The sequence below is a fragment of the Xenopus tropicalis genome, chromosome 7 (assembly GCF_000004195.4).
Source record: "Xenopus tropicalis strain Nigerian chromosome 7, UCB_Xtro_10.0, whole genome shotgun sequence".
Lineage (NCBI taxonomy): Eukaryota > Metazoa > Chordata > Amphibia > Anura > Pipidae > Xenopus > Xenopus tropicalis.
In genome coordinates, this window is record NC_030683.2 from 60,886,421 (window position 1) to 60,908,922 (window position 22,502).

Genomic DNA, 22,502 nt, shown 5'->3' on the forward strand with positions numbered 1-22,502 from the left:
TTTTATTTCTGCTCCTGTTCTCCGGCATCCTGATTCAGCTCTCCCTTTTCTGGTGGAAGTAGATGCTTCTGAAGTTGGGGCAGGGGCAATCCTATCTCAGCATCACCCTGTGACCAATAAGATTCACCTGAGTGGTTTCTTTTCTAAAAAGTTTTCTCCTACGGAGATGAATTATGATATCAGTAATAGGGAATTATTGGCCATAAAATTGGCGTTCACAGAATGGAGACATCTCTTGGAGGAGGCTAAACATGTAGTAACAGTGATTACAGACCATAAGAATCTCTTATATATTGAATCAGCTAAGCGTTTAAATCCTAGACAGGCCAGATGGGCATTATTCTTTTCCCATTTTAATTTTATTATAACCTATAGACCGGGCGAAAAGAACGTCAAAGCTGATGCCCTGTCTAGAAGTTTTGACCCCAATCTGCTGGAGAGATGTCATCCTGACCCTATTGTTCCTAAGGAGTTGATTGTAGCAGCCATGAGTCCGGATCTACTTTCTTCCTTGACTGAGGCACAGGGTAACTCTCCTCCCAATGTACCTCTGGGGAAGTTGTTTGTTCCAGAAAACCTCTGTGAGGCGGTTTTCTTAGAAGCCCATGATTCTAAGGTAGCTGGGCATCCAGGTCGCAGCAAAACCTGTTCCCTACTGTCCCGCACCCTCTGGTGGCCAACTTTAAGACGAGATGTTGGTAATTACCGTATATACTCGAGTATAAGCCGATCCGAATATAAGCCAAGGTACCTAATTTTACCTAAGAAAACTGGAAAAACGTATTGACCCGAGTATAAGCCTAAGGATATATATATAGGATAGGGCTTGGTTAGACAGATAAGTAATATAAAGTAATGATAACAATAAAGTTGGAAGCTCAGAGAACAATATTGTTTTTAGCTGCCCGGGTCAGTGACCCTTAAGGATTTTAAAGCTGGATAAAGTCAGAAGAAGAAGGCAAATAACCCAAAAACTACAGAAAATAAATCATAACATATTAAAAAGCTTAGGGCACTTGGTTGCATGGGTATTGTTAAGTTCCATGGACAGGGGGCCAAATACTTAAGCACACTGGCTCTTTCATGTGGTTGCCATTAATAGGGAATGCTGGGTGATTTGGGGGAATTTGTCCCCCAATACTGGGCCACATACTGCTTGATGTCACCCTATGTGCACATACATACAGGTTAGCGGTAGGGAAGTATAGCACCTATATAGCGCCTCTTGAGTAGGAGGATAAACTTCAGCCAATGAGAAGTCACCCAGACTGTAGCCATTGAATGCAGTAGAGAAGTCCTACTTGACAGCTGTATACCTGCACCCCCTAGCACGGCCCTAGCATGAACCGTGGGCGTGTCGTACCTGCACATCCATTGGGCGAGCTTGAGTGAAGGTTGCGCTGCACGTAAGAATGCATGAAATAAAAACATTTTTCTGCTCTGGGAATTGCGATCATGTTCCCAAAGATATCTCAAACGGCTAAGTGCATAAATATAAGCACACGCACATGAACCATGGGCGCGCGGCGCTCGCCCCTGCCCCGCATGCCCGTGCGACATGTTACGCGTCGTACCTGCACATCCGTTGGGCAAGCTTGAGTGAAGGTCGCGGCGCATGCCCGGACACGGCACGGGGGGGGCTGCCGTGACCTTCACTCAAGCTTGCCCAACGGATGTGCAGGTACGAGACGTAACATGTCGCACGGGCATGCGGGGCGGGGGCGAGCGCCGCGCGCCCATGGTTCGTGCTAGGGGGTGAGATGTAAGTTTGGAGTTTCCAGGAGGACAAGTAATGCCTCGAGTATAAGCCGAGGTTTCCTTTTTTAGCACATTTTGAGTGCTGGAAAACTCGGCTTATACTCGAGTATATACGGTATGTTGAGTCCTGTCCAGTTTGTCTAAACCTTCCAGGTCTTTGCCAAGGGTTTACTTCAATCACTTTCGATTCCTGAAAGACCATGGACTCACATTTCCATGGATTTTATTGTAGATTTACCCCCTTCCAAAGGGAATACAGTCATATGGGTGGTAGTGGACCGCTTTAGTAAAATGTCTCATTTTATTCCCCTTCCCGCCCTCCCATATGCTAAGTCCCTTGCAGAGCGGTTCTTGACTGATATTTTTAGGCTTCACGGTGCTCCGCTGAATATAGTCTCTGATAGGGGGGTTCAGTTTGTTTCAAAGTTTTGGCGAGCTTTCTGTTTGCTGATGGGTACAGATTTGTCTTCTCCTCAGCTTATCATCCTCAGACCAACGGGCAGACAGAAAGGACAAATCGCTAGAGAAGTTTCTCTATTTCTGAAATTATAAACCCCAGCACGGTCCAATTAGAACTCCCTCCCGAAGTCAAAATTTCTAATTCCTTTCATGTCTCTTTGTTGAAGCCTGCTAGAATGGTTTGGCAGAGATCTCCTCCTCCTCCCATTTCTGTTGAAGGACAGCCTGAGTATGTGGTACAAAGGTTAGTGGACTCTCGTCTCTCTAGGGGTAAGCTACAATACTTGGTGCATTGGAAGGGTTATGGCCCCGGAGAGAGGCTTCGGATATTCGGGTAGATCATCTGGTACGGCAGTTCCATGCTAGGTTTCCTAATAAACCTAGGGGTCCGGTGGCCCCCTCTGGAGGGGGGAGTAATGTAAGGGTACCTGGTGGTCTAGTGGGGCGGCGGGGACGCCCACCTCCTCCTTCGTCGGGATGCCCACCGGTTCTGCCTAGGCGCGTGCGCGCACGGCGCGCTGCCTTTTAAACTCTCTTGCCCCCTTTGCTTGTGCGCACTCATGCGCGTTTGTGTCCGCCGCTCTGCGCATGTGCACTCGTGTCTTTCTTCAGCGCGCGCATATGACGTCATTGTGGCGCCAAATTTAAATATTTAGGGCGCTTGTTGCTTGTAATCAGAGCCCAACGTAGGTAATGTAAGGGTACCTGGTGGTCTAGTGGGGTGGCGGGGACGCCTGCCGCCTCCTTCGTCACGGGGACGCCACCGGTTCTGCCTAGGCGCGTGCGCACATGGCGCGCTGCCTTTTAAACTCTCTTGCCCCCTTTGCTTGTGCGTCTTTCTTCGGCGCGCGTATGATGTCATTGTTGTGCCAAATTTAAATATTTAGGGTGCTTGTTGCTTGTAATCAGAGCCCAACGTAGGTTCTTCCTTCTGTGAGTTCCTGGGTGCGTTTTCCTGTTGTTTCTGCCGTGTTTGACCTTAGCCTGTACCTGACCTCTCTTGTTTGCTGCCTGTATTGACCCTGCCTGTTTCTAACCATTCTTGCCTGCTGCCTGGACCGAATTTTGCCTGACTGACTACTCTCTTGGATCCTGATTCTGTGCTGCGTTGCCTGATCATTGCTGACCCCGGCCTGTCCTGACTACTCTGAAGTGTTCCCCATCTGCCTGTCATATGATTGGTTCCCTTGCTTGCTAAGAACTCTCTCCTTGGGTCTCTCACAATAAGTCCTGGTGGCATCCGAGTAGCGAAAGGGCTCCTCCCAACGTGAAAGGCGGCGGTTATAGGCAGAAGCGTGAGCCGAGACTGGACCCTTGGAGTCTGTTCTGAGTTTAGGGATACCGATCATGACAGGGAGAAACCGGAATGGACTCATATTTTGTTCCATACCTCAACTCAGTATTCGTTACCCTACCACCAACCCCCAACAAAATCTGGGACCTTATTTTGCCCCGTAGCAAACCCAAAACTACACCTTGCCTGACTGGGTGAAGGTGACTTGGCCTTTTTTCTATTCACTCACTTACTAAATGGTTTACCATATCTGCCCTGACAGGCAACTATTTGAAGAGTGTATATTTCTATTCTTTTCATATGTAATAATGTTTCTGATGTTATTTGTTCAACTGTTTTTTATAATTATGTTCATGAAAAACCGCTATGCTTATACCACAAAAATACTAACTTACTTACATATGATTGGTTCCCTAGAATATGTTCTACCTCTGCCTTTTCTAACCCAAAAGATAGCACTATCCAACAACAATGGTTATATAGGGGAAACATACCTTAAATATAATTGTCAAAATATACAACAGAGGGAAATTTAGAAAATAGTTATTTCTGTACCTCAGTAATCTACTAACATTTTATCCTACTGGGAGACTTGGTTCTGTTAGGGCAGGTTGGGCTACTCAAACCAAACAGCAGAGAGCCCCTTCTCTATAAGATATCATGGCTAAGTTTGTATCTATCAATTCCAAGGGCTTGAATAGCATCCACCAATGATATTTAGCACTTATAGAAATGAAAATCCTTAAAGCTGATATAGCATTCCTTCAAGAGACTCACTTTAATGCAAATAAATTCCAAAAACTCTGCTCCAGAGACTACCCCACAGGATACTATGCCTCAGCCCAGCAAACTGCCCTCTGACAGTCAACCAAGTCTACTGGGACCAGAACAGTCATTATATTTTGATACACGGTAAATATGCAGAGGTTCCAATTGTTTTGCTTAATGCACCCAGTCAAATCAGATTTCTCAGAAAAGTCCTAGATAAATTGCTAACTGACCCCAAAGTGTACACAATCATAGGAGGCAATTTCAACATGGTCTATTCACAACTTAATGACAGATACCAACCTTCATCAGACCAGGCAGCACATAATCAAGCAAAAGAATTTAAGGAAATCACATGCCAGACAAGCATATTCGATTCCTGGCGCCTCACCCATCGTAATTTACATTGTACTCTGCAGTTCACAAAATACATACTAGGCTTGACTACTTTTTCATTTCACATGTCTCAGATTAAGATATCAGGCCACCATACACCCAATTACATGGTCGGACCATGCCCCAATATCTCTACAGCTTGATATCACCCCCCCCCCCCGATACCGAGAGAGCCTCACTCTCACTTAATTAGACCATACTCTACAACCCTGGTTATCTACAATCTATAGAAACAGCACTTAAAGAATATTTTCAGCTTAATAAAGGGACGGTTCGGTTACCAACAACCTTATGGGAAGCCCATAAGGCTACCATTGGGGGTCACCTAATATCCTTCACTTCCAAAAAGAAAAGGGAATACATCCGATCCCAACCATCTATACAAAAACAACTACAAACCCTAGAATCCAAATACTCTCCTCACAAGTCCGAACAGGTCCTGACCCAGATACTGAAACTCAGATCGGATTTAAACTCTCTCAAACAAAAAGAGGCAGAAAAAGCCATACTATGGACTAGACAGAAATATTACGAAAAATGGGATAAACAACACACACTCTTAGCTAGAAAACTAAGAGACCAACAGAACCTAAATGGAACATTTTCTAATTGGACCAGTGTGGTTAGTGGAGTACCGCAGGGGTCAGTCCTTGGTCCTTTGCTTTTTAACTTGTTTATTAATGACCTGGAGGAGGGCATAGAGAGTACTGTTTCTATTTTTGCTGATGACACAAAATTGTGCAAAACTATAAGTTCCATGCAGGATGCTGCCGCTTTGCAGAGCGATTTGACAAAATTGGAAAACTGGGCAGCAAACTGGAAAATGAGGTTCAATGTTGACAAGTGCAAAGTTATGCATTTTGGTAGGAATAATATAAACGCAAACTATCTACTGAATGGTAGTGTGTTGGGGGTATCCTTAATGGAGAAGGATCTAGGGGTTTTTGTTGATAACAAATTGTCTAATTCCAGGCAGTGTCATTCTGTGGCTACTAAAGCAAATAAAGTGCTGGCTTGTATAAAAAAGGGCATTGACTCAAGGGATGAGAACATAATTTTGCCCCTTTATAGGTCCCTGGTAAGGCCTCACCTTGAGTATGCAGTGCAGTTTTGGGCTCCAGTCCTTAAGAAGGATATTAATGAGCTGGAGAGAGTGCAGAGACGTGCAACTAAACTGGTAAAGGGGATGGAAGATTTAAACTATGAGGTGAGACTGTCGAGGTTGAGGTTGTTTTCTCTGGAAAAGAGGTGCTTGCGAGGGGACATGATTACTCTGTACAAGTACATTAGAGGGGATTATAGGCAGATGGGGGATGTTCTTTTTTTCCCATAAAAACAATCAACGCACCAGAGGTCACCCCTTAAGATTAGAGGAACGGAGCTTCCATTTGAAGCAGCGTAGGTGGTTTTTCACGGTAAGGGCAGTGAAGTTGTGGAATGCCCTTCCTAGTGATGTGGTAATGGCAGATTCTGTTAATGCCTTTAAGAGGGGCCTAGATGAGTTCTTGAACAATCAGAATATCCAAGGCTATTGTGATACTAATATCTACAGTTACTACTAGTGGTTGTATTTATAGTTTATGTATGTGAGTGTATAGATTGGTAGGTGTGGGTTAGGTGTGCTGGGTTTACTTGGATGGGTTGAACTTGATGGACACTGGTCTTTTTTCAACCCTATGTAACTATGTAACTATGTAACTATATTTCAGCGTTGCCCCGCGTATAAAGTCACAATGGTACGAAATTCAAATATTTAAAGCCAAGCTTGCTGTGCACTCATTGCCCAACATAGGTTCTTCCTTCTGTGAGTTCCTGGGTGTGACTTCTTGTTGTTTCTGCCGTCTTTGACCTTAGCCTGTACCTGACCTCTCTTGTATTGACCTTGCCTGTTCCTCACCATTCTTGCCTGCTGTCTGGACCGACCTTTGCCTGACTACTCTCTTGGATCCTGATTCTGTGCTGCGTTGCCCAATCATTGCTGACCCCGGCCTGTCCTGACTACTCTGAAGTGTTCCCCGCTTCCCTGCCACACGATTGGTTCCCTCGCTTGCTCAGAACTCTTTCCTTGGGTCTCTCACAAAAAGTCCTGGCGGCATCCGAGTAGCAAAGGGCTCCTCCCGACCTGAAAGGCGGCGGTTATAGGCAGAAGCGTGAGCCGAGACCGGACCCTTGGAGTCTGTTCTGAGTTTTAGGATACCGATCATGACATTGGGTCTATCAAGTCCTTTACTCCATATGCTTTCGTTTGTGACCATCAGTGGTAGAAGTGAGGAGAGGATCCTGGTGTGAAGGCCGGATTTTTAAGATATATTGAAGTTGGAGGATGCTTGGACATCAGGGTATTCTTTTGCTTGGTATTATTCCAGATAGCCATGGTGTGGCGAGTGGCGCTTAGCATGGAGGTTGGAGGTCAGATTTGTGGGTTGGTGGACCATATAAATGAGTTTAGGTGATAGTTTTCTATCACCATATTTTCTATAGTACCCGTTATCGTGAGTGGGTTCCAATGAGACCAGGCCAGTAACTGTCTGAGGTGTGCAGCTTCGTAGTATTTCAAAAAGGATGGGACTCCAAGTCCTCCTCTCAGGATTGGGGTCAATAATACAGATCTTTGTATTCTGTGTCTGCGGTTGCCCCAGATGAACGTATGTGCCAGAGATTGAATTGCCTTTAGATTTTTGATTGGGACTGCTACTGGCAGTGTTTCGAATAAATAAAGAAGTTTGAGTAATATATACATTTTAATGGATGCTATTCTCCCAAATCAGGATATAGGGTAGTCAAACCATTTTCTCAGTAATTGTTCAATTTGTCGGATCAGTGGGGGGTAATTGTGAGAGTATAGTGATCTGTATACCCAAATATGAAATGGAGTCTGTTTTCCAGTTCTACTTGCCTTAAGGGCTTCTTTGATGTTTGGTGGTAAATTTAAGGGTAATGCTTCTGTCTTGGTCAGATTAATTTTGTAGTTGGGAGAGTAGGCTGTATACCTTGAGAATTTTATGCAGGTTAGGTAAAGAGATTTGTGGATTTGTTAGGGTGAGCATGGTATCGTCTTTGCGTATAAGGAAACTTTATATTGTGTGGATGTTATAGCTATCCCTGTTATGTCTTGGCTATTCCGGATTATTGCTGCCATTGGCTCAATACTTAAAGCATAGAGGTGGGGGGACATGGGGCATCCTTGTTTCGTTCTGTTATAGATTGGTATAGGTCAATGGGAGTGGCCTGGTAATTTCAAGTATGTCGAGCTATATAGGCTTTGGAGGGCCGTTAAGTCCTGTAAAATTAAGATGTTGCGAAAGCTTAAACATGAATGGCCAGCTGAGGCGGTCAAATGCTTTTTCAGCATCTAAGCTTAAAATTACTGTTGGTGTGTTTGTTCTATTGACAATTTCTATGAGATCATTCACTCTTTGTGTGTTGTCACCTGCTTACCTGCCCTGAATGAAGCCTACTTGGTCCGTATGGACTAAACTGGGGAGAATTAGTATGAGTCGATTTGCTAGAATTCGCTATTCTTTTGATGCCCGCGACTATTCTTTTTTGAAGCCGGCAACAATTTTTGGACGTGTGGCGAATTTTTCAGCGGCAAATCCATGCCTGGCGAAACATTTCGCCCATCACTACTCTCCTATTTGATCAGGATTATATGTAAGTTATTTATATATATATATATATATATATATAAAAACGGATGGAAAGCAGGCACTCACGTATTAGCATAACATAAGATGCCTGGGTGTAGTATAAAGACTCAATGTAGCAAACATCAAATAGATGTCGCACTCACAGGTCTTAGTGAAAAATAAAGTTGATTGTAAAAAACATCAATCTAACGTTTCGCCTGTGTCCATAGCCTTTCTCAAAGTAAACAAAATTGTTACAAACCCCCTCTTAAACCCAAATTGGCGCCAAAGTGTAGCTGATGACGTCACACACTGTATGGCCAATAACAAACCCCACAACCGTTCATTTAAAACACATCAACATGATTCTAACAGGTCAAATAAAACAAAATAAAGGGGAAAACTCACACTCGAAGTAGCACGTGTCAAGGGACAATGGTTTGCCATACAGGGAGGCTAGGGGATAGAGATGTAGCGAACTGTTCGCCGGAATTCGCACAAACTTCGGGTGTTCGCAAGTTCGCAAACTTTTAGCGATGTTCGCAATTTTGGGTTCGCCTTAGCTGGAGCCAAATTTTGACCTCTCACCCCAGAGCCAGCAGATACATGGCAGCCAATCAGGCAGCTCTCCCTCCTGGACCACTCCCACCCTCCCCAGACCACTCCAACCCCCCCCGGACCACTCCTTTCCATATATAAACCGAAGCCCAGCAGCCATTTTACATTCTGCCTGTGTGTGCTTGCTAGAAAGTGACGATCGTCTGCCTTTGCTTCTGACAGGTGCTAATGATGAATCTATTTTTCAAAAAATGTGATTCCATTAATAATGAGCTTTTCTGCAAGGGAAAATACACTTCTATCTATGTCATTGGACCTACCTTTTGTGACATTTTTGTCAGAATCAAAAACACCTGCAACAACAGTCACGCTGTCTCCATGAATAAGAGGCATAAGCATTTCCTCATACACTGTGAAGAAAACCTTTATAGAAGTACCACCTCCAGTTCCAAACTTAAACAAAATATATGAATGCTTTTATTGTGTTGGCTAGAATAAGCAATCCCATAACAACATTGTCCCTTTTTGTTACTCATTCTTGCCCAAATTAATCCCTTTCTTTCCATTCAATTAGAATACTAAGGCATGCTCTGACACTAACCCTACTTAAAGGAGAAGGAAAGGCTAAGTCACTTGGGGGTGCCAAAATGTTAGGCACCCCCAAGTGACTTACATGACCTACCTTGTACCCTGGGCTGGTGCCCCCGTTAGGAGAAAACAGCACCAGCCCGGGGCACCTGTAGACACCGCTTCCTCCTTCCTTTGCGCGCTGCTGCCGAAATCTGTGGGCCGGTGCATGCGCAGTAGAGTGAAAAGCCGACTTTAATGTTTAAGTTCGGCTTTTCACTCTACTGCGCATGCGCGCGCAAGCGAGGAGGAAGCAGGTAGCGCCAGCAGCTGCCCCGGGCTGGTGCTGTTCTCTCCGTACGGGGGCACCAGCCCGGGGTACAAGGTAGGCGTTCTAAGTCACTTGGGGGTGCCTAACATTTTGGCACCCCCAAGTGACTTAACCTTTCCTTCTCCTTTAACTACTGCAACTTGCTACTAACTCCCATTGCTATCTCTTATATTCTGTATTAAACAATGCTTTCAGAATGATCGTGCATCATAAAAAAGAGTACAGGGCATTACATTTTTGATGTTGCAACTATCCTTGGTGCATCCCAATAAAGTGCAGGTTTTATAACCAATCACGTTAGCGGAGTGTACTTCACCAATGAGAACAGGACGGTTGCCTGCAAGGGGAAAACATGGAACCCTGAGCCATATCCCCATCTCAGGGAAGTCCCACCGCCCCACCAAGCCGAATGCCTTGGTCTTACCATGCACACTGCCGGGGTAACAAAGAGCCAGCAGTACTTTATGGGAACTGTCGGCCCGTAACCAATCATGTGCTCCACTTTGTCAGAGAAATGATGGGCCCCTGGAAGCTGCCATTAAACAAATGGGAACATAACATGACACATTGCCAGAAGACCCTTATTAACACCCACAATGCAATGGGCTCACTCAGTTGGGATGTGGTATATTAACTATAGGAAGGGATTATAAATACAATGATAATCACTGGAATTAGACATTTAGAAATAATGGTAGAGTCCAGGCTGCATATTCAGAGGGGCCACTTACCGGATACCCAGCCCACGCGCAAAGTTTCAGCCGATAGGGTTCTGTTTAGACTCAACATCTTCCAGGGACGGCCCAAGGGGCATGTTTGGGAACCTGCTGGCTGCCCCACTGGGCTCATCTGAGTGTAAATTCCCAAGTGGGCAGCGCAGTGGGAGCAGCCCCAGGAGACAACATCACCCCAACAGGCTCATTAAGGTACTAACACTGGGCAATAATCCCTATTGTATATTGGGGCTGTACAGCCGCTAAGGCTTCAGGTTCTGTAATGGGCAGATTATCCTCTATGGTGCGTGGGACAAGAAAGGACAACCCCCCAGCTATTGCCCATGGGGCCGTTGTGTCTGCTGATGCCATGTGTTTCAGGCATGACTCTACAGGGCAATAGGACAGGAAATTTCCCACTCAGAAAACAAAATGCCCTGACTTGTGAGTGCACCCGCGACTCTAGTCCTGGAGATGCCATTGACAGGGATGGATTCCAAGTGTTTTGTTGGAAATGACCCGGGCTTATGTGCCATTGCCCTAAAGGGGCTTGCTAGACCTCCTGATTTAGTTACTTTAGTCCAAGCTGAGGCCATTGATATGAATGGGGTGGAATTTGGGTTGTTTTGTCAGCCATGTGCTGAGCTGGACAACACCCGGGCAGCAGGATTGGTCAGTGGCTTTATACATCTTGTGAGCCCTCCAGCTGCTCGGTCTGCCACCTCTAATTTATACACCTGCTCCCAACATCATACAGGCCAGGCTGTACCGTGTTTCCCCCTCTTGACATAGTACCTACCTCTTGAATTCGTTCGGGTTATAGTATTGGTTCCCCGTTTATGGAATAGAGTTGAACTTCCATCCTAGGCAAACAGATAACGGATATCTATATTGTGCTGCATGGCTACCTGGCCTATACAGAAGAGGGCATGCTTTGCAATTAAATATGAACTTTTAGGATGTAGACATTGGGATCAAGTACAGGTACAGTTTTATTATTACAGAGAAAAGGGAATCATTTAACCATGAAATAAACCCAATAGGGCTGTTCTGCCCCCAATAAGGTGTAATTATATCTTAGTTGGGATCAAGTACAGGTACTGTTTTATTATTACAGAGAAAAGGGAATCATTTAACCATGAAATAAACCCAATAGGGCTGTTCTGCCCCCAATAAGGGGTAATTATATCTTAGTTGGGATCAAGTAAAGGTACTGTTTTATTATTACAGAGAAAAGGGAATCATTTAACCATTAAATAAACCCAATAGGGCTGTTCTGCCCCCAATAAGGGGTAATTATATCTTAGTTGGGATCAAGTACAGGTACTGTTTTATTATTACAGAGAAAAGGGAATCATTTAACCATTAAATAAACCCAATAGGGCTGTTCTGCCCCCAATAAGGGGTAATTATATCTTAGTTGGGATCAAGTACAGGTACTGTTTTATTATTACAGAGAAAAGGGAATCATTTAACCATTAAATAAACCCAATAGGGCTGTTCTGCCCCCAATAAGGGGTAATTATATCTTAGTTGGGATCAAGTACAGGTACTGTTTTATTATTACAGAGAAAAGGGAATCATTTAACCATTAAATAAACCCAAAAGGGCTGTTCTGCCCCCAATAAGGGGTAATTATATCTTAGTTGGGATCAAGTACAGGGACTGTTTTATTATTACAGAGAAAAAATGATTTTTAAAAATGAGAATTATTTGCTTATAATGGAGGGAGGTGGCCTTTCTGGATAACGGGTTTCCCGATAAGGGACCCCATACCTGTACAAGCAAGGCTGAGTGTGGCCAGAATGTAAGGGAGGCTTGGCTGCCCCTATATAAAACAAAGATTAAGGTGCTTACCTGTATGTCTATTAACTGAAAACTGGTAACGGTCGAGTGTTTTAGAGTGAATGTCATTAGTTTATTTAGGACTAGTTTATAGATGTAGCACAAAGTATGATTTGAGGTTACATGTTACCATGCCACTGGGTTGGCATCACAAAAGCTGCCCAGGGTTCCATTCAGTAAAGGTGAACCTGTGCCTGGCTGCCGGCTTTGTTTCATGCCCACCTCACCTGTATTACTTGTCAGCTCTATATCGGCTTTCTCTGGCAAATGGGAATCAACAGACAACCCCCCAGCTATTGCCCATGGGGCCGTTGTGCCTGCTGATGCCATGTGTTTCAGGCATGACTCTACAGGGCAATAGGACAGGAAATTTCCCACTCAGAAAACAAAATGCCCTGACTTGTGAGTGCACCCGCGACTCTAGTCCTGGAGATGCCATTGACAGGGATGGATTCCAAGTGTTTTGTTGGAAATGACCCGGGCTTATGTGCCATTGCCCTAAAGGGGCTTGCTAGACCTCCTGCTAAAGTAATAGTCCAAGCTGAGGCCATTGATATGAATGGGGTGGAATTTGGGTTGTTTTGTCAGCCATGTGCTGAGCTGGACAACACCCGGGCAGCAGGATTGGTCAGTGGCTTTATACATCTTGTGAGCCCTCCAGCTGCTCGGTCTGCCACCTCTAATTTATACACCTGCTCCCAACATCATACAGGCCAGGCTGTACCGTGTTTCCCTCTCTTGACATAGTACCTACCTCTTGAATTCGTTCGGGTTATAGTATTGGTTCCCCGTTTATGGAATAGAGTTGAGCTTCCATCCTAGGCAAACAGATAACGGATATCTATATTGTGCTGCATGGCTACCTGGCCTATACAGAAGAGGGCATGCTTTGCAATAAAATATGAACTTTTAGGATGTAGACATTGGGATCAAGTACAGGTACAGTTTTATTATTACAGAGAAAAGGGAATCATTTAACCATGAAATAAACCCAATAGGGCTGTTCTGCCCCCAATAAGGGGTAATTATATCTTAGTTGGGATCAAGTACAGGTACTGTTTTATTATTACAGAGAAAAGGGAATCATTTAACCATGAAATAAACCCAATAGGGCTGTTCTGCCCCCAATAAGGGGTAATTATATCTTAGTTGGGATCAAGTACAGGTACTGTTTTATTATTACAGAGAAAAGGGAATCATTTAACCATTAAATAAACCCAATAGGGCTGTTCTGTCCCCAATAAGGGGTAATTATATCTTAGTTGGGATCAAGTACAGGTACTGTTTTATTATTACAGAGAAAAGGGAATCATTTAACCATGAAATAAACCCAATAGGGCTGTTCTGCCCCCAATAAGGGGTAATTATATCTTAGTTGGGATCAAGTACAGGTACTGTTTTATTATTACAGAGAAAAGGGAATCATTTAACCATTAAATAAACCCAAAAGGGCTGTTCTGCCCCCAATAAGGGGTAATTATATCTTAGTTGGGATCAAGTACAGGGACTGTTTTATTATTACAGAGAAAAAATGATTTTTAAAAATGAGAATTATTTGCTTATAATGGAGGGAGGTGGCCTTTCTGGATAACGGGTTTCCCGATAAGGGACCCCATACCTGTACAAGCAAGGCTGAGTGTGGCCAGAATGTAAGGGAGGCTTGGCTGCCCCTATATAAAACAAAGATTAAGGTGCTTACCTGTATGTCTATTAACTGAAAACTGGTAACGGTCGAGTGTTTTAGAGTGAATGTCATTAGTTTATTTAGGACTAGTTTATAGATGTAGCACAAAGTATGATTTGAGGTTACATGTTACCATGCCAGTGGGTTGGCATCACAAAAGCTGCCCAGGGTTCCATTCAGTAAAGGTGAACCTGTGCCTGGCTGCCGGCTTTGTTTCATGCCCACCTCACCTGTATTACTTGTCAGCTCTATATCGGCTTTCTCTGGCAAATGGGAATCAACAGACAACCCCCCAGTTATTGCCCATGGGGCCGTTGTGCCTGCTGATGCCATGTGTTTCAGGCATGACTCTACAGGGCAATAGGACAGGAAATTTCCCACTCAGAAAACAAAATGCCCTGACTTGTGAGTGCACCCGCGACTCTAGTCCTGGAGATGCCATTGACAGGGATGGATTCCAAGTGTTTTGTTGGAAATGACCCGGGCTTATGTGCCATTGCCCTAAAGGGGCTTGCTAGACCTCCTGCTAAAGTAATAGTCCAAGCTGAGGCCATTGATATGAATGGGGTGGAATTTGGGTTGTTTTGTCAGCCATGTGCTGAGCTGGACAACACCCGGGCAGCAGGATTGGTCAGTGGCTTTATACATCTTGTGAGCCCTCCAGCTGCTCGGTCTGCCACCTCTAATTTATACACCTGCTCCCAACATCATACAGGCCAGGCTGTACCGTGTTTCCCCCTCTTGACATAGTACCTACCTCTTGAATTCGTTCGGGTTATAGTATTGGTTCCCCGTTTATGGAATAGAGTTGAGCTTCCATCCTAGGCAAACAGATAACGGATATCTATATTGTGCTGCATGGCTACCTGGCCTATACAGAAGAGGGCATGCTTTGCAATTAAATATGAACTTTTAGGATGTAGACATTGGGATCAAGTACAGGTACAGTTTTATTATTACAGAGAAAAGGGAATCATTTAACCATGAAATAAACCCAATAGGGCTGTTCTGCCCCCAATAAGGTGTAATTATATCTTAGTTGGGATCAAGTACAGGTACTGTTTTATTATTACAGAGAAAAGGGAATCATTTAACCATAAAATAAACCCAATAGGGCTGTTCTGCCCCCAATAAGGGGTAATTATATCTTAGTTGGGATCAAGTACAGGTACTTTTTTATTATTACAGAGAAAAGGGAATCATTTAACCATTAAATAAACCCAATAGGGCTGTTCTGCCCCCAATAAGGGGTAATTATATCTTAGTTGGGATCAAGTACAGGTACTGTTTTATTATTACAGAGAAAAGGGAATCATTTAACCATTAAATAAACCCAATAGGGCTGTTCTGCCCCCAATAAGGGGTAATTATATCTTAGTTGGGATCAAGTAAAGGTACTGTTTTATTATTACAGAGAAAAGGGAATCATTTAACCATTAAATAAACCCAAAAGGGCTGTTCTGCCCCCAATAAGGGGTAATTATATCTTAGTTGGGATCAAGTACAGGTACTGTTTTATTATTACAGAGAAAAAATGATTTTTAAAAATGAGAATTATTTACTTATAATGGAGGGAGGTGGCCTTTCTGGATAACGGGTTTCCCGATAAGGGACCCCATACCTGTACAAGCAAGGCTGAGTGTGGCCAGAATGTAAGGGAGGCTTGGCTGCCCCTATATAAAACAAAGATTAAGGTGCTTACCTGTATGTCTATTAACTGAAAACTGGTAACGGTCGAGTGTTTTAGAGTGAATGTCATTCGTTTATTTAGGACTAGTTTATAGATGTAGCACAAAGTATGATCTGAGGTTACATGTTACCTTGCCAGTGGGTTGGCATCACAAAAGCTGCCCAGGGTTCCATTCAGTAAAGGTGAACCTGTGCCTGGCTGCCGGCTTTGTTTCATGCCCACCTCACCTGTATTACTTGTCAGCTCTATATCGGCTTTCTCTGGCAAATGGGAATCAACAGTGCAGCTGATTTTGTAAATGCTTTGCCCATCAGATTGGTATGTTCGTTGAAATTGTTTAATAATTATTTTGCCGAACAGATGGGAATGTTTAGTGCAACTTTGTGCTTTTATACAAGATTTGTCCTTCTGACTGGAAAGTTCAGGTGCGGCCATATGGCTCAATAACTAATTACCCTAGCTGATAGGAATGTACAGTGCAGCTATGGCCATATGCCTATGTAACTGTATTGTTCAGCAGATAGGAATGTACAGTGCAATAGTGGCTCTGTGCCTCTATAACTGAATTGTTAAGCAGATCGGAATCTATAGTGCAGCTATGGTTGTATGCCTATATAACTGCATTGTTTAGGAGATTGGAATGTACAGTGCAGCTATGGCTGTATGCCTATATAACTGCATTGTTTAGGAGATTGGAATGTACAGTGCAGCTATGGCTGTATGCCTATATAACTGCATTGTTAAGCAGATCGGAATATACAGTGCAGCTATGGCTGTATGCCTATATAACTGCATTGTTCAGCAGATTAGAATGTACAGTGCAGCTATGGCTGTATGCCTATATAACTGCATTGTCAGTAGATTGGAATGTACAGTGCAGCTGCGGCTGTTTGCCTATATAACTGCATTGTCAGCAGATTGGAATGTACAGTGCAGCTGCGGCTGTATGCCTATATAACTGCATTGTCAGCAGATTGGAATATACAGTGCAGCTATGGCTCTATGCCTATATAACTGCATTGTCAGCAGATTGGAATGTACAGTGCAGCTATGGCTGCAGGCCTATATAACTGCATTGTCAGCAGATTGGAATGTACAGTGCAGCTATGGCTGTATGCCTATATAACTGCATTGTTCAGCAGATTGGAATGTACAGTGTAGCTATGGCCGTGTGCCTATATAACTACATTGTTCAGCAGATTGGAATGTACAGTGCAGCTGCTACTGTATGCCTATATAACAGCATTGTTCAGCAGATTGGAATATACAGTGCAGCTATGGCTGTATGCCTATATAACTGCATTGTCAGCAGATTGGAATGTTCAGTGCAGCTGCGGCTGTTTGCCTATATAACTGCATTGTCAGCAGATTGGAATGTACAGTGCAGCTGCAGCTGTATGCCTATATAACCGCATTGTTCAGCAGATTGGAATGTACAGTGTAGCTATGGCCGTGTGCCTATATAACTACATTGTTCAGCAGATTGGATTGTACAGTGCAGCTATGGCTGTGTGCCTATATAACTGCATTATTCAGGAGATTGGAATGTACAGTGTAGCTGCGGCTGTATGCCTATATAACTGCATTGTTTAGCAGATTTGAATATACAGTGCAGCTATGGCCGTATGCCTATATAACTGCATTGTTTAGCAGATTGGAATATACAGTTCAGCTATGGCCGTATGCCTATATAACAGCATTGTTCAGGAGATTGGAATGTACAGTGCAGCTATGGCCGTATGCCTAGATAACTGCATTGTTCAGCAGATTGGAATTTAAAGTGCAGCTATGGCTGTATGCCTATATAACTGCATTGTCAGCAGATTGGAATGTACAGTGCACCTATGGCTGTATGCCTATATAACTGCATTGTTCATCAGATCGGAATGTACAGTGCAGCTATGGCTGTATGCCTATATAACTGCATTGTTCAGCAGATTGGAATGTACAGTGCAGCTATGGCTGTATGCCTATATAACTGCATTGTTCAGCAGATTGGAATGTACAGTGCAGCTATGGTTGTATGCCTATATAACTGCATTGTTCAGCAGATTGGAATGTACAGTGCAGCTCAAGCTGTATACCTATATAACTGCATTGTTCAGCAGATTGGAATGTACAGTGCAGCTCAAGCTGTATACCTAAATAACTGCATTGTTCAGCAGATTGGAATGTACAGTGCAGCTGCAGCTGTATGCCTATATAACTGCATTGTTCAGCAGATCAGAATGTACAGTGCAGCTATTCCCGTATGCCTATATAACTGCATTGTTCAGCAGATTGGAATGTACAGTGCAGCTATGGTTGTATGCCTATATCACTGCATTATTCAGCAGATTGGAATGTACAGTGCAGCTATGGCTGTATCCCTATATAACTGCATTGTTCAGCAGATCGTAATATACAATGCAGCTATGGCTGTATGCCTATATAACTGCATTGTTCAGCATATCGGAATGTTCAGTGCAGCTATGGCCATATGCCTATATAACTGCATACTTAAGCAGATTGGAATGTACAGTGCAGCTATGGCTGTTTGCCTATATAACTGCATTGTCAGCAGATTGGAATGTACAGTGCACCTATGGCTGTATGCCTATATAACTGCATTGTTCAGCAAATCGGAATGTACAGTGCAGCTATGGCTGTATGCCTATATAACTGCATTGTACAGCAGATTTGAATGTACAGTGCAGCTATGGCTGTATGCCTATATAACTGCATTGTTCAGCAGATTGGAATGTACAGTGCAGCTATGGCTGTGTGCCTATATAACTGCATTGTTCAGGAGATTGGAATGTACAGTGCAATTGAGGCTGTATGCGTATATAACTGCATTGTTCAGCAGTTTGGAATGTACAGTGCAGCTATGGCCGTATGCCTATATAACTGCATTGTTCAGCAGATCGGAATGTACAGTGCAACTATGGATGCATGCCTATATAACTGCATTGTTCAGCAGATTGGAATGTACAGTGCAGCTATGGCTGTATGCCTATATAACTGCATTGTTCAGCAGATTGGAATGTACAGTGCAGTTATATCTGTATGCCTATATAACTGCATTGTTCAACAGATTGGAATGTACAGTGCAGCTGCGGCTGTTTGTCTTCATAGCTGCATTGTCAGCAGATTGGAATGTACAGTGCAGCTATGGCTGTATGCCTATATAACTGCATTGTACAGCAGATTTGAATGTACAGTGCAGCTAAGGCTGTATGCCTATATAACTGCATTATTCAGCAGATTGGAATGTACAGTGCAGCTATGGCTGTATGCCTATATAATTGCATTGTTCAGCAGATTGGAATGTACAGTGCAGCTATGGCCGTATGCCTATATAACTGCATTCTTAAGCAGATTGGAATGTACAGTGCAGCTATGGCTGTTTGCCTATATAACTGCATTGTCAGCAGATTGGAATGTACAGTGCACCTATGGCTGTATGCCTATATAACTGCATTGTTCAGCAAATCGGAATGTACAGTGCAGCTATGGCTGTATGCCTATAGAACTGCATTGTCAGCAGATTGGAATGTATAGTGCAGTTATGTCTGTATGCCTATATAACTGCATTGTTCAACAGATTGGAATGTACAGTGCAGCTGCGGCTGTTTGCCTTCATAGCTGCATTGTCAGCAGATTGGAATGTACAGTGCAGCTGCAGCTGTATGCCTATATAACTGCATTGTTCAGCAGATTGGAATGTACAGTGCAGCTATGGCTGTATGCCTATATAACTGCATTGTACAGCAGATTTGAATGTACAGTGCAGCTATGGCTGTATGCCTATATAACTGCATTGTACAGCAGATTTGAATGTACAGTGCAGCTATGGCTGTATGCCTATATAACTGCATTGTTCAGCAGATTGGAATGTACAGTGCAGCTATGGCTGTGTGCCTATATAACTGCATTGTTCAGGAGATTGGAATGTACAGTGCAATTGAGGCTGTATGCGTATATAACTGCATTGTTCAGCAGAATGAAATGTACAGTGCAGCTATGGCTGTATGCCTATATAACTGCATTGTTCAGCAGATTGGAATGTACAGTGCAACTATGGATGCATGCCTATATAACTGCATTGTCAGCAGATTGGAATGTACAGTGCACCTATGGCTGTATGCCTATATAACTGCATTGTTCAGCAGATTGGAATGTACAGTGCAGCTATGGCTGTATGCCTATAGAACTGCATTGTCAGCAGATTGGAATGTATAGTGCAGTTATGTCTGTATGCCTATATAACTGCATTGTTCAACAGATTGGAATGTACAGTTCAGCTGCGGCTGTTTGCCTTCATAGCTGCATTGTCAGCAGATTGGAATGTACAGTGCAGCTGCAGCTGTATGCCTATATAACTGCATTGTTCAGCAGATTTGAATGTACAGTGCAGCTATGGCTGTATGCCTATATAACTGCATTGTACAGCAGATTGGAATGTACAGTGCAGCTATGGCTGTATGCCTATATAACTGCATTGTTCAGCAGATTGGAATGTACAGTGCAGCTATGGCTGTGTGCCTATATAACTGCATTGTTCAGGAGATTGGAATGTACAGTGCAATTGAGGCTGTATGCGTATATAACTGCATTGTTCAGCAGATTGGAATGTACAGTGCAGCTATGGCTGTATGCCTATAGAACTGCATTGTCAGCAGATTGGAATGTATAGTGCAGTTATGTCTGTATGCCTATATAACTGCATTGTTCAACAGATTGGAATGTACAGTGCAGCTGCGGCTGTTTGCCTTCATAGCTGCATTGTCAGCAGATTGGAATGTACAGTGCAGCTGCAGCTGTATGCCTATATAACTGCATTGTTCAGCAGATTTAAATGTACAGTGCAGCTATGGCTGTATGCCTATATAACTGCATTGTACAGCAGATTTGAATGTACAGTGCAGCTATGGCTGTATGCCTATATAACTGCATTGTTCAGCAGATTGGAATGTACAGTGCAGCTATGGCTGTGTGCCTATATAACTGCATTGTTCAGGAGATTGGAATGTACAGTGCAATTGAGGCTGTATGCGTATATAACTGCATTGTTCAGCAGAATGGAATGTACAGTGCAGCTATGGCTGTATGCCTATATAACTGCATTGTTCAGCAGATCGGAATGTACAGTGCAACTATGGATGCATGCCTATATAACTGCATTGTTCAGCAGATTGGAATGTACAGTGCAGCTATGGCTGTATGCCTATAGAACTGCATTGTCAGCAGATTGGAATGTATAGTGCAGTTATGTCTGTATGCCTATATAACTGCATTGTTCAACAGATTGGAATGAACAGTGCAGCTGCGGCTGTTTGCCTTCATAGCTGCATTGTCAGCAGATTGGAATGTACAGTGCAGCTGCAGCTGTATGCCTATATAACTGCATTGTTCAGCAGATTGGAATGTACAGTGCAGCTATGGCTGTATGCCTATATAACTGCATTGTACAGCAGATTTGAATGTACAGTGCAGCTATGGCTGTATGCCTATATAACTGCATTGTTCAGCAGATTGGAATGTACAGTGCAGCTATGGCTGTGTGCCTATATAACTGCATTGTTCAGGAGATTGGAATATATAGTGCAGCTATGGCTGTATGCCTATATAACTGCATTATTCAGCAGATTGGAATGTACAGTGCAGCTATGGCTGTATGCCTATATAACTGCATTGTTAAGCAGATTGGAATGTACAGTGCAGCTATGGCCGTATGCCTATATAACTGCATTGTTCAGCAGATCGGAATGTACAGTGCAACTATGGATGCATGCCTATATAACTGCATTGTTCAGCAGATTGGAATGTACAGTGCAGCTATGGCTGTATGCCTATATAACTGCATTGTTCAGCAGATTGGAATGTACAGTGCAGCTATGGCTGTATGCCTATAGAACTGCATTGTCAGCAGATTGGAATGTATAGTGCAGTTATGTCTGTATGCCTATATAACGGCATTGTTCAACAGATTGGAATGTACAGTGCAGCTGCGGCTGTTTGCCTTCATAGCTGCATTGTCAGCAGATTGGAATGTACAGTGCAGCTGCAGCTGTATGCCTATATAACTGCATTGTTCAGCAGATTGGAATGTACAGTGCAGCTATGGCTGTATGCCTATATAACTGCATTGTACAGCAGATTTGAATGTACAGTGCAGCTAAGGCTGTATGCCTATATAACTGCATTATTCAGCAGATTGGAATGTACAGTGCAGCTATGGCTGTATGCCTATATAACTGCATTGTTCAGCAGATTGGAATGTACAGTGCAGCTATGGCCGTATGCCTATATAACTGCATTCTTAAGCAGATTGGAATGTACAGTGCAGCTATGGCTGTATGCCTATATAACTGCATTGTACAGCAGATTTGAATGTACAGTGCAGCTATGGCTGTATGCCTATATAACTGCATTATTCAGCAGATTGGAATGTACAGTGCAGCTATGGCTGTATGCCTATAGAACTGCATTGTCAGCAGATTGGAATGTATAGTGCAGTTATGTCTGTATGCCTATATAACTGCATTGTTCAACAGATTGGAATGTACAGTGCAGCTGCGGCTGTTTGCCTTCATAGCTGCATTGTCAGCAGATTGGAATGTACAGTGCAGCTGCAGCTGTATGCCTATATAACTGCATTGTTCAGCAGATTGGAATGTACAGTGCAGCTATGGCTGTATGCCTATATAACTGCATTGTACAGCAGATTTGAATGTACAGTGCAGCTATGGCTGTATGCCTATATAACTGCATTGTTCCAGCAGATTGGAATGTAAAGTGCAGCTATGGCTGTGTGCCTATCTCCTT